Source organism: Phoenix dactylifera, chromosome 15, assembly GCF_051530095.1.
Source record: "Phoenix dactylifera cultivar Ajwa chromosome 15, Ajwa_hap1_PhDact_Kaust_v1.1, whole genome shotgun sequence".
NCBI lineage: Eukaryota > Viridiplantae > Streptophyta > Magnoliopsida > Arecales > Arecaceae > Phoenix > Phoenix dactylifera.
The window spans coordinates 6288769-6302510 of record NC_143204.1 but is presented as its reverse complement, the minus strand read 5'-3'; positions in this window follow the sequence as shown (position 1 = coordinate 6302510).

Below are 13742 nucleotides of genomic sequence, written 5' to 3'. Positions count from 1 at the left end.
GCAATGTGTTAAATGATTTTAATCACTCAAACCATCAGCCAAGGTGGCGTCTGAGTTTTTGAATGGATTAAATTCGAATTTCAAGAGGTGATTTCGAAATTATGAAGTGTTTTACCTTGCCGCATGGATTTCAAATTCCTTTCCTCTTGCACATGTGTTTAAAATTTGAATTTAAATCAGATTTGGTTGAGATCTGATTTGGGTTGTTCCTATTCCTTTGCATGTGCCAACTAAAAGAGGTTTTCTGAAAATAAATTTCGAATTTCGAATGAAAATTCGGAGGCCATTAAAAGGGGTCAAACATGGGCACCAAAAATACATCCATTGCAGCCTTCTTCCTCACCCGCCTCCTCCTCCTCTTCTTCTCCATTTTAGATAGGGTTTTCAGGGTGAATATCTAGAAGATTCAAGATCAGATCTGAGTCCTCTACTTCCCTTACAAACCTCATCTCTATCTGCTTCAAGACGATTGATCAAGAGTTGATTGAATCCCGGCGGGCAGATTTCAGCTTTCAAGTGTTCTGCAGCTGCTAGCACTGTTGCGGAAGAAGATCCTTCAGGACTTCGCGTGTACTTCTCGTAGAGGCCATTCGTGTGCGTGGCTGCGAAGTCAAGAATCAGATTCACAACTTTCATCCATCATAAAAGGTATTAATCTAGCATTAATCATTTATTATGGTGTCAAGGTCTAGGTCCAATTCCCCGAGGTTTTACCCTCTTTTGGGGCTCCTCACGGAGATATCTCCAGAATCCATTCGATGGATATTCGGAGATTAATTGGAATAGAGTTCTTAAGTTTCAGATCTGATAGTTAATCATGCATAAAAATTTTAGCATAATTGTTTAAACGATTCCGGCATAATCCTATGTGTTCTTAAGGTGCTGATTTCTAGATTTGATCTTGTAAGCATGCATGAATTAAATTGTTTGATTCGGTTTTTCCGCTGCATTTTAAAACTTAAAAAGAACTACGTATGGCTTGATCCCCCTTATGAAGGGGTACGTAGGCAACCCGATCAGGTTCAGCCATGGTTTTCAAAAAAAAAAAAAAAAATTCAGCATGCTAAACACCGAAGAACCTAGGATTCACTTTCAGCTTCCACTTGAGGAGCTTCTTGGATCCCTAATGACGCACGAGCTCACAATGAAACAACACAGCGAAGAAGAATCCTCTCATAAGAAAAAGGTAATAGCTCTCAAATCTACTTCTTCTAGCAAGGATTTATCTTGCAGTAGCAGCAGTGAAGAAGAAGATCATGAGGGAGATGATGATGAGGCTCTTCTCGTGCGTAAGTTCAGAAAATTCATCAACCGAAAGAAGTCCTTTTATCAAAGGAGAGGTCCCTCAAGTTCCTATTACAAGGATAAAGGTAAGGAAAGAAAAAATGAGGGAATCGGATGCTACGAATGTAAGAAGCCGGGACACTTCAGAGCGGACTGTCCTTTACTCAAGAAGGCCAGCAAGTATAAGAAAAAGAAAGTCCTCGTCTCCACCCTATCGGACTCCGATTCATCATCATCATCATCGGATGAGGAACAAGAAGAAAAGGCCAACCTATGTTTTATGGCAAACGAAAATGAGGTAACATCTGAAACGCATTTAGATTTTACCTTTGATGAATTGTATGATGCGTTTAATGAATTAATGGATGAATATAAGACAATAAATCTTAAGAATAAAGAGCTAAAACTAACCAATCAATCTCACCTCCATAAATACGATAAATTAGTTAAGGATAAGAATTTTATCATTAAAGAAAATTTAGAACTTAAAACAAGCAAGCAAATGTTAATTCAAAAAACTAATACCTTAATTAAAGATAACGAAAAACTAACCAAGAAAATTTCTGAACTTAAAAAGGATAAACAAACTATTAGAGATAATTTTACAAAAGACTTAAATGCACTAAAAACAGAAAAATAAAAGTTGGCACTAGAACTTGAAAAGTACAAATCTTTTGTAGAAAAGTTTACATATAGTTCTGAAAAATTGAAAATGATACTTAATAGTCAACGAGCTGTGTTCAATAGAGCTGGTTTAGGGTATAAACCTAAAAATAAGCAAAAGCTCCTTAGTAATTTCTTTGTAAAAGCAGGAAAAAGCAAAACTAAGAAAATAACCTGTTTTTGCTGTGGAACAATAGGACATAAAGCTAATGTGTGTGATCATAGAAAAAAAAAAGCTAAAGAAAAAATTAAAAGGGTTTGGGTTCCAAAAGGAACCAACATTACTAACCATGAAGGACCCAAGAAAACTTGGGTACCTAAAATTGTATGATTTCCTTGTGTAGGAGTGTCTTGCAGCCAAGATCGACAAAAACTGTTAGTACTTGGATAGTGGCTGCTCAAGACACATGACGGGTGACAAAGACCAATTCTCACCCTTGAGCCTAAGAAGGGAGGTGCAGTGACATTTGGAGACAATGACCAAGGTCACATCGTTGGTATAGGTAAAGTACGAATCACCTCCTCAACCTTTGTTGATAATGTACGATTAGTAGATGGTCTTAAACATAACTTACTTAGCATAAGTCAATTATGTGATAAGGGTTTTGATGTTTTATTTAAATAATCCTTATGCATTATAACCAACTCAATTGATAATAGCTTAGTATTCAAAGGAGTAAGACATGGAAATGTCTTTGTAGTAGATCTAGATGATCTTGCTAAAAACAGTCCTTACTTAGTTGCTAGTGATACTAAGGAGAATGATGCAAGTTGGTTATGGCACCGTAAATTAGGACATGCAAGTATGGATACAATATCTAAGTTAGTTAAAAGAGATTCTGTAATAGATTTGCCAAAACTAAAATTTGAGAAAAATAAAATCTGTGAAGCTTGTCAATATGGCAAACAATCAAGGAACTCCTTTAAATCCATAAATTGTGTCTCTACCTCTAGACCTCTTGAACTACTACACATGGATCTATTTGGACCAACTAGAACCACAAGTCTAGGTGGAAACAAATATGGTCTTGTTATTGTAGATGATTTTTCTAGATATACTTGGGTCATGTTTTTAGCTCATAAAGATCAAGCATTTTCAGTATTTAAGAAATTTTATAAGGAAGTAACTAATGCTAGAGATGCTTCAGTCATAGCTATTAGAAGTGACCATGGAACGGAATTTGAAAATCATCTATTTGATGAATTTTGTAGTACAAAGGGGATAACTCATAATTTTTCTGCACCTAGGACTCCACAACAAAATGGAGTTGTAGAAAGGAAGAATAGAACCCTAGAGGAAATGGCTAGAACCATGCTATGTGAAAGTAACCTCTCTAAGTATTTTTGGGAAGAAGCCATTAATACATCATGTTATATATTAAATAGAGTTTTATTGAGACCCATTATAAAGAAAACACCTTATGAACTTTGGAAAAATAGAAAGCCCAAAGTAAACTACTTTCATGTTTTTTGGATGTAGGTGTTTCATTCATAATAATGGAAAGAATAACTTAGGTAAATTTGATTCTAAATCTGATGAAGGTATCTTTTTGGGATATTCTACATCAAGTAAAGCATATAGAGTATTTAACAAAAGAAATCTTGTTATTGAAGAGTCTATACACGTTGTTTTTGATGATACTAGTGATATCTCTTCTAGCAAGAGAGTTGTTCCTGATGATGATGCAGAAATTCTTGAAGAAAAGATTGATGAGATGACATTACAAGAAGATGAACAAAAACTAATTGGAAATGCATCAACAAGCCAAGAGGCAATTGTGGATCATGGGCTGATTAAGGCTTGGAGGTATGCTCATGGGCATCCTAAGGAATTAATTTTAGATGATCCATCTCAACCTGTTAGGACTAGAGCATCTCTTAAAAACTTAAATAATCATCTAGCATTTGTCTCACACTTTGAACCTAAACACATAGAAGAAGTTGAAAAGGATGTAAATTGGATAAATGCAATGCAAGAAGAACTAAACCAATTTACTAGAAATAAGGTATGGAACCTAGTTGAACGACCCCTGAATATTCAATAATAGGTACCAAATGGATATATAAAAATAAACTTGATGAAAATGGAATTGTGATTAGGAACAAGGCTAGACTAGTAGCAAAGGGCTATAATCAAGAAGAAGGTATAGACTTTGATGAAACCTTTGCTCCTGTAGCTAGACTTGAGGCAATTAGATTGTTACTAGCATTTGCATGCTCTAAACACTTCAAATTATTTCAAATGGATGTAAAAAGTGCATTTTTGAATGGGTATATTAATGAGGAGGTGTATGTAGAACAACCTCCTGGTTTTGAAAATCATCAATACCCCAATCATGTTTACAAACTAAATAAAGCACTTTATGGTCTAAAGCAAGCTCCTAGAGCTTGGTATGAAAGACTTAGCAAATTTCTACTAGACCATGAGTTCTCTAGAGGAAATGTAGATACAACACTATTTTTAAAGAAGAAAAATAAAGAAATGTTAGTAGTGCAGATTTATGTTGATGATATTATTTTCGGTGCTACTAACAATCGCCTCTGCGAAGAATTTGCTGACTTGATGTAGAGTGAATTTGAAATGAGCATGATGGGAGAGCTGAACTATTTCCTTGGGCTACAAATCAAACAATCTAAGGAGGGCATCTTCATCAATCAAGCTAAATACATCAAGGAGATGCTTAAGAAGTTTGATATGGAAGGAAACAAGTCAATCAGCACACCCATGAGTTCATCATGCAAACTAGACCAAGATGAATCAGGTAAATCAGTAGATCAAAAGATGTATAGAGGTATGATAGGATCTTTATTGTATCTTACTGCAAGTAGACCTGATATTATGTTTAGTGTATGCATGTGTGCTAGATATCAATCTATTCCTAAGGAATCACATTTAATAGCTGTTAAGAGAATCTTTAAATACCTAATAGGAACAAAAACCATAGGTCTATGGTACTCTAAAGATTCAAGCATAAATTTAATTGGGTACACTGATTCAGACTTCGCTGGTTGTAAACTTGATAGAAAAAGCACCAGCGAATCATGTCAATTCTTAGGAGAAAATTTAATCTCTTGGTTTAGCAAGAAACAAAACTCGGTTGCATTATCTACAGCTGAAGCCGAATATGTTGCTGCCGGGAGTTGTTGTGCTCAAATCTTGTGGATTAAACAACAACTTGAAGATTATGGCATTAAACAAGATAAAATTCCCATTAATTGTGATAATACAAGTGCCATTAATCTAACTAAGAATCCAATTCAGCACTCAAGAATTAAACATATTGAGATAAGACATCACTTCATAAGAGATCATGTACTGAATGGTGATGTGACACTTCAATTTGTGTGTACTGATGATCAACTTGCTGATATCTTCACAAAACCCCTATGTGAGGATCGATTTTGCATACTTAAAAGAGGGTTAGGAGTGATTGATCCATTCTCATGATACTCTCCTCTAATTCATGGATTTTGAGGATTAGTCTAAGGTAAACATAGGACTTCTTATCTATGATCATCAATTCAGCTCCTAAATCATGGATAAGTCTATAACTATCTCTAGTGGCACGAAAATAACATGAGTTTTGGGTGCGTGCCAGAGTTCGATGGCATCATGGGGGGAGTTGACTCGCGCATATTTTGGAGTCGACTCGAGGTCGAGTCGACTCGCGACTTATTGGAGTCGACTCGAGGTCGGAAATCCGATGTTTTAATCCTAATCGAAACGTTCAATCGACACTTCTGTTCACCGCCGTCACTATTTCAAAAACCCTAGAGTCGTCTCCGACCTCGTCTCCGACCCTTGTTAGGCCATTTCCGTCGAGTTTCCCTCCGTCCCTCGTGTCCTTTCCCCCTCCTTAGGTCTAGGATGCCTCGCAAAGCCATTGTCCCGAGCCGAAAAAGGACCCATTCCGCGAGCGGCACCGAGCGACGGTCAAAGGCTCGGAATGAACCCGCGAGGCCACAACCTCCGGTTCCTTCCCCGCCGAGGCCAGTTCCCTCACGTCCGTGCGCCGGAAAGACGGTCTCCACCGGAAGAAAAGTCAACTTTGACTTCCTCTCCCGGGAAGGCTTAACCCTAGGGCATCGGTTAAGGGCTCAAGGGTTAGAAATGTTTTGTTCTCTAGATCTCCCTACTTACCCGGGGTTAGTTAGGAAATTTTACGGTACTGTAGCTAGGGGTAATGGTAGTATTCAGGAAACTGTAGCGGGTGTCCCTATATTTATTTCGGAGGACTTCATTGCTCAAATCCTCCATCTTCCCCAAGTAGGGGTGTCTCCCTCTCACCCCGCGGATAGGACTGAGGCCCTTACGGCCATACTAGAGAGTCCACCTCAGTCCCCCCTAGAAGAGGTGTCTGCAAATCAGCTATCAGCTGAAATGCGGCTCCTCTTAAGTATCATATCTAGGACCCTCTTCCCCAAGACAGGCCGTTTTGACTTTGTGTCTGAGAGGGACCTAGCCCTGATGTTCTACATACTTCAAGATACTCCAATCAACTTCCCAAAACTCATCTACAAATACCTAAGTGAGCCTCTAGACAAACCTAGGCTCAGTCTTCCCTATGGCATGCTGTATACCTTGATCTTTAGGGAGTTAGAGGTCCCCATTTCTGAGGGGGAACCCTCTCGCTCACTGCGTCACACTGACCGAATGGGTGAGGGGACTCTCCATAGGATGGGGTTCCATAAAGTCGAGGGAGTCTGGGTACAGAGACCATCCACTTCCACACCTTCTGTCCCTACTACTCGACACTCCCCCAGCCCTGATCATGACTCAGATTTTCCCACCTATCCCTCCACTTCAGCACCATCTACTTCAGCCGGACCCTCCACTGCACCACCTTCTCAGCCACTGGAGGTCCGGATATCTTCTGAGCAGCTCCGGGAGTTGCGGCAGGAGATCGTGAGGGATCTCCGAGATGATCTACTGAGGGAGCTCCAAGGTCCTCAGAGTGCTCCCTCCACCCAGCTAGTACCCTCCTTAGCAGCCGTGACAGAGATGGTTGCAAATCTGAGGGAGGAGATATTCAACATCCGAAGCCTAGTTCAAGGACAATACTGGAACATAAGTGACGTCAAGGACGACACAAAGGAGATGCGAGATAGCATCAAAAAGGAACTAGGCAACCAGAGTCATGGTGCTGAGAGACTAGCCAACGCACTGATCTTCAAGCTCGACACCCTCCAAGAAAGTGTGAACAACATATCGAGGACTCAGTCTAGAACCACCTTGGAGATACTCGAACAACTGAGGAACATCAATGAGGGGTTAAGCATGGTCATCCAACACACTAGACTGAGCAAGGGAGCCACATCCTCCACCACAAAGAAACCCTAGTATCTTTTGTTCTTTTTACTTTATGATGTACAGTCCCTTGAGGACTCACTTGATATGTAATCACACTTGTACTTAATTTTGAATAAATACAATGAGTAGAACTTCTTTTCAAAAATTGTGCATTCTTGAGTTTTTGCATCTTACTGTGCGTTCTGCCTTTTTGCTATGATGACAAAAAGAGGGAGAAAATATATTGAATAGACATGTAAAGGGAATCAATAAAAAGAAAACTTTTAAAGCACAAAATAATTTGTTCTAAGTGGATTCGATACCTCGAGGCTCATTATCTCTCTGTTGGGGCTCCTAAAGGAGTAATCTCCAGAATCTATTCAAGGGATATTCAGAGATTAGTTGAATCATACTCAAGAACAAATTGGCAGATTTTTCCTCTAAAACCAAAAATTTAAGTTCAAAAGCTTCAATACACTAAAAGAAAATTCAGAGAATCTAAACAAAGTTGAATGCATGTGTTGAGGAGGAGAATCTGAAATCTTAAGAAAGCAAACTCATTAAATATATATAAGCCAAACAATTGATTACATGACATGAAGGCTTATATAATTCCAAATGAAAGGGGGAGCTTTAACTTCAGAATTTACTGTTTCACACCTTTCAGTTTTGGATAAATTAAATGACTAGACACTTGAATTCATTTTAAAACTTTACTATAAATCTCCTTTTTGGTTGAGCAATTTACTTTACAAATACTCAATGTTTTGTCATCATCAAAAAGGGGGAGATTGTGGAGTGATTGATTATAACCCTATTTGATTTTGATAAGCTCAAAGCATTTGAGTATATCTTATGTTATACTAATGAATTCAATCTAATGTTTCAGTCAAATATTTGTAAATTTATGTTCAAGTGTCTCTAGCTTTGGTTCAATACACTTTGGATAAGTAAGGAATTCAATTTGAACCAAAGTCTGAATCTCGAGTCGACTCCGGAAGATTACGAGTCGACTCCAAGCGTATCAGAAGCACTGGCACAAGCTCGAGTCGACTCCTGCACATTACGAGTCGACTCCGACTGAGAACAGACAGCCGGATAGAAAGATTCATCTCAGAACCTGTCAACGAGTCGACTCCTAAAGAATTCGAGTCGACTCCGATGCTTGTCGAGTCGACTCCAGCATTGTACGAGTCGACTCCATGGAGTAACAGACAGAAAGACAGAGAAGCCATTTTGGACTCTGAGAGCCGAGTCGACTCCCGAAGAACTCGAGTCGACTCCGACGGTTGGCAGGTCGACTCCTAAGGAAGCAAGAGTCGACTCCCAGAGAAATGCAAGGCTAAAAGTCAGAGAGCCAACTTCGATGTCTGAGAGCCGAGTCGACTCCCGCAAAGTCCGAGTCGACTCCAAGGCAGTTCAACTCCAAAGACAGAAGACCGATAGTTCGGTGTCTGAGAGCCGAGTCGACTCCCGCAAAGTTCGAGTCGACTCCGAGACAGTTCAAGTTCAAAGACAGAAGACCTGTCTTTCCGGCTTTGAGAGCCGAGTCGACTCCAAGAAAATCCGAGTCGACTCGAGGAAGTAAAATCGAGAGGATGAGTTTTGAAGCCCTGAAGATCGAGTCATCTCCAGAAGGGAAAGTCATCTCCAGACAATTGGCGAGTCGACTCCAGGTTCAGCCGAGTCGACTCCAGAACGGGACGGCACTCGATTTCAAATTTTGAACAGTGGCCGAGTCGTCCCAGTAAAGCATGAGTCGACTCCAGCAACACTCGAGTCGACTCCTGATTGAGCGAGTCGACTCCGATCCCAACGGGCATTTTGTCAGGAGTTGCAGAATGTGCAGAACGGCCTTGAATATGTGTCTAATGGCTATTTTTCTTTGGGAATGGTTTAAATAGCTTGAGTGAACAGTAATAGGGTAAGAAAGAGAGACTCCATTCAAAGCAAAAGGGATTTCCACCAACCAAAAGCTCTCTAGAGTGATTACACGAAAAAGAAGGAAGAAGTGCATTGAAGTCGACTCTCCAACTGTCTTCCTCACATTCAAGGCGCTCCTCCTGACAGCAAGTCTACATCAAATTCAAGAGGAGTCTAAGAGTTTGAAAAGCCCCTTCCTCCATCTCCAAAATCAGTTTGAGGGCTTCTTACTCTTCCTTGCTTACATTGTTTAAATACGCTTATTGAGAAGCTTCCTTTTTATTTATTTCAAACTATTTGTTTCTTACTTGATTCAATCAGGGGATTGAATCAAGGGTGTTAAGGTTTGTTGGTGAGCCAAGGTTAAAACCAACGGTGTAAGGGTTCGATTGTGATCTCGGGAAAACAATCGGGTGGTTCTAGTCGGTGAGCCTGTGAAAACCGACCGAGTTCGTTGTGATCTCGTAAAACAACAAGTTGGGTTGTGAACTTGTAAAACAACCGGCTGTAATCCGAGGAATTATAGTGAACTCCCAAGTGAGGCTTGGGGAGTGGACGTAGGAGCAAGGGTTAGCTCCGAACCACTATAAAATTTGCTTGTGTTTGTGATTGTTTCATTGACTCTTCCTTTCCCTTCATCCACTGCATATAGCAACTAATTAATCCACTTGCAAAAAGTTTTAATTAGTTACTCACAAAGTTTTTAATTGCAATAATTATTTTAAAACCCAATTCACCCCCTCCCCTCTTGGGTTGTCTATCTGGGCAACAAAACAGAAAGTTTTTACCGCCTGAGAGAAGCTTGAAGAGTCGACCCTTGTTCAAAATGAGTCGACCCCCAAAATTAAAGAGTCGATCCTTGTGTTTGAAGAGTCAACCCCAGCTCAGTTTAAGCGACAGTCGGAAAATTAAGGTATGAGTCGATTATTGCATTTAAAGAGGCGGTTCTTGAAGACGATGAGTCGACCCTTGTGTTTAAAGAGGCGACTCCTTATGAAGATGAGACGGCCCTTAAGAATTAAGAGCCGACCCTTTGAAGATGACACAGCAAAAGCTTTCTCCATATTTTGAAGTGTCGATCTAGAATGAACATGAGCCAACCCCTGAGTTATATGAGTCAACCCTTGTACTGCTGGGACCACAACGGAAAGCTGTGAACGACTTTTATCTTCTTCTGTAACGAAAAAAGATTCTCATCAGAATGGAAAAAAAGGAATTTAAATCCTGCCTAAGAATTTGTCTATAAATACGAGGAAACCTCAGAATGGAAACAAAAAAAGGGAAAGGGAACAGATTCTATTGAAAACAAAAGGTTTCCACTGAGAAAAAGAGAAGAAAAGCTTAATAGTTCATCATCCTCACCAGCATTGTAATCTGAAACTTTCTCTTGTGAGAAGATCAGTCGAAGTTTCTCCCTGCATCATGAAGAGCTGCTGTTCGAACATTGGAACATCCTTCCACAGCCAACTTCTTTATCGGCTTCAGCTTTTACTTTCATTGATTTATTCTTTATATGCTCTAAAGCTTTAAGTTTTCTAGTTACAACATTCTTTTAGTTGGATTAATTGCTGTTGTAACAGTTCCATTGATCTGAAACTTGTAAAGGCTCTTTCAAGCCTTGATTGGAAGTTGCTGAATCGGAAATATTCAGTAAGAAAAAAGTTTCTGGTTGGTTTATCTGAAAACCAACTGGGTTGTTTGTGAGCCCGGAAAAACAAACGGTATAAAGTTTTTGGTTGGTTTATCTGAAAACCAACTAGGTTGTTTGTGATCCCGAAAAATAAAAGATTTTCGGTTGGTTGCCTGGAAAAACTAACTGGGTTTTGATTATGAGCCCGAAAAACAATCAGGCTGTAATCTGCTGGGTTATAGTGAAATCTCAAGCTAGGCTTGAGGAGTGGATGTAGGTGTTTGAAGTGCACCGAACCACTATAAACTTTGGTGTTTGTGATTGTGGTTCTTCTCTTCCTTTTCTCTGCATATTCCTGACTGCTTTCCTTACTTTATTCACTGTCGTATTTATGCAATTTTATTTCCGCTGCTGAATCTATAAGATAACAGTAACTCGTACTCTCCATACGTTTTAACTTAAATTATTTTTAAAGAGACCCAATTCACCCATCCCTCTTGGGCTGCACCTCTGGGCAACAAAATTTTTAATTCTTGTTGTGAGCTTTCAAGGAATGTTCTGATGATCTTTTTAGAGTTCCGTTTCTTGATGTGGAGCTTCAGATAGATGATCTTCTCTTGAGAGTGGTGAAGGATTTCTTCTTGCTTTCTGAAATTTATCGCTTGAACTCAAATTAAATTGACTAGTCAACTTTTGACTCAACTATTTTCCATCATCAAAATCAACCCTTTAGGTTCAATAGTAGGGATTGGTGACAATGAATTTGGTGGATTCAGTGGGTTGGCTTCTCCTTTGGTGATTTGTGGACTCCAAGCAACGAGATGGCCCTCGGTAGTAAGGTAAGGTATTAGTTATCCCTAAATAGATTTTTAGTTTCTTAATTATCTTTTGCCTTTATATTTTAAAGTTTATATTTGCTTTTCAACTTCTAAGATTAGTTTACATTATTTACATAGCAAGTTAAGTTTTGTTATATCACTTTGAAGCTCATGCTATGCCTCCTAACCTGCACCGCTCAAGGATTACTTATAGTTTGTTTTTTCTAAGTAATTATTGTTATTATTGTTATGTGTCATTCTCCTTTTCTTCTTTCTTTCTTTCGCACTTTTTTCTTTCTTTCTTTCCTCTTTGAGAAGATGTAATTCATTCTCTTAATAAATTTAAGTCCTTCCTATTTATCTTAAAAAAAGTTGGTTTATGTTTCTCTTGAAAGTTTAATTTTCTTTAATTTTTTGCGTTTCTTTTTCTTTTGATTGAATTAGGTCTTATGGAGAAAATGTAGGCTACCAAACCTTATTCTCTAAGGATGTCAAATAGTTGCAACCCTTTATCAAAACCAAGGGAGGGAAAGGCTAAGTTCTTAAACTGATCTTAGTATAAGACTTGCCATATTCAACATCTGTCTGAAAACCATTCACCAGTGGTGGTTTATAGATCCAAGCCTGATCGAAGTGTCATAGCAATTTAAGGGGTATCAACTGTCATGAACTTATAGTCTAAAAGCTTAAGCTGTTAGGAGGAGGACTAGCCTAGGCTAACGAACCCATGGAGCACACCTTTTATTATTCAAGATGGGACTATGACAACCTCCCCACTTAAGCTCAAGATGCCGTTGCATGGTTGGCTCCTACTTAAGAGAGGGGAGCTGACCATTGGCTTGGGTAATAATCAACCTTATTGGATCCTCCTCGATCTTGGTATTGAGGGGCCCACATGACTAATAAAAATTGTGATGGACAAATAGGTCTATCTCTGATACTACTTATTACAGCTCAATGTAAAAGCTTAAGCTACTGAGAGAAGGATGGCCGAGGCTAATAAACTTATGTTGGACCCCTTTTATTAGTAAATGTAGGATATAGCACAACATTTCCATAGTTATACTATGAGATCTTACCCATATTTCGCAAACAACCTTAACATTATTCTTCCATTTTTCTTTTAGTTTTCTAATTTTTTATCTTAAAAATGTCCTTTTTCCTTTTTCTTTCCCTCTTTTTTCCTTATTTTTTTTCTCTATGAGAAGATGCATTTCATTCTCTTAATAAATTTTGGTCCTACCTATTTCTCTTAAAAAAGTTGATTTATATTTCTCTTCTTGGTAGTTTAATTTTCTTTAATTTATTGCATTTCTTTTTTTTCCGATTGGATTAGGTCTTGTGGAGAAAATCTAAGCTACAAGACCCTCTTCTCCATGTTAGATGTATGTCCTAGAAGCCAATCTAGCAGACACATTATTTATTCTGGGACATAAATTTATACTTGACTTTATTATTATTGAATAATAAATGGGCATCTTTTCATTCATATTGTTTATGAGTCTATGAATCGTCCAAGAAATTAATAAGATGATGATACATATTCTCAAGAGTTGAGAATTTGAGCCATGTATCATTGGTGATTAATTTCTAAATGCTCCTGATCAATGGATCATCACGAGGATGGTGATCGATCCGATCAGTGCACAGATCGCTTTCCTTATGGATGGACGAGACTCGAGTCCACAGTGTAGGGACACTGAAGTGAGAGTGCAGGTGCTTGTTAGAGAACAAGGGTACTGAGCGTGACCAAGACAAGAAGTCACTTGGATGTCTATCCACTCGTCAGTGACTTACTTGATGTTGCAGTAGTGTGACTGGTCCTTTGACCTGCGGTGCTTCGGCTACTCACAGTGAGGTTATTGTAGTTTGACTGCACATATACATGGTCTTTAGTCATATGGGTTCTTGTTGTGTAGATTGGCTGCAGTAGGTTCACTATAGGAGTAGGGTATGCACTTACATGGAATCTATCGACCTTGATAGAAGAGGAGTGATCCTATGTGATTTATTAGACAGAGTTCTAAGACCTTGGCCAGGGCAATAATATTCAGTAGAGAAAGAGTTTTCCACTATCGAACTCAAGTTGAATAAATCTAGACATATGACAGACGACGGAGTTTGACGAATTATC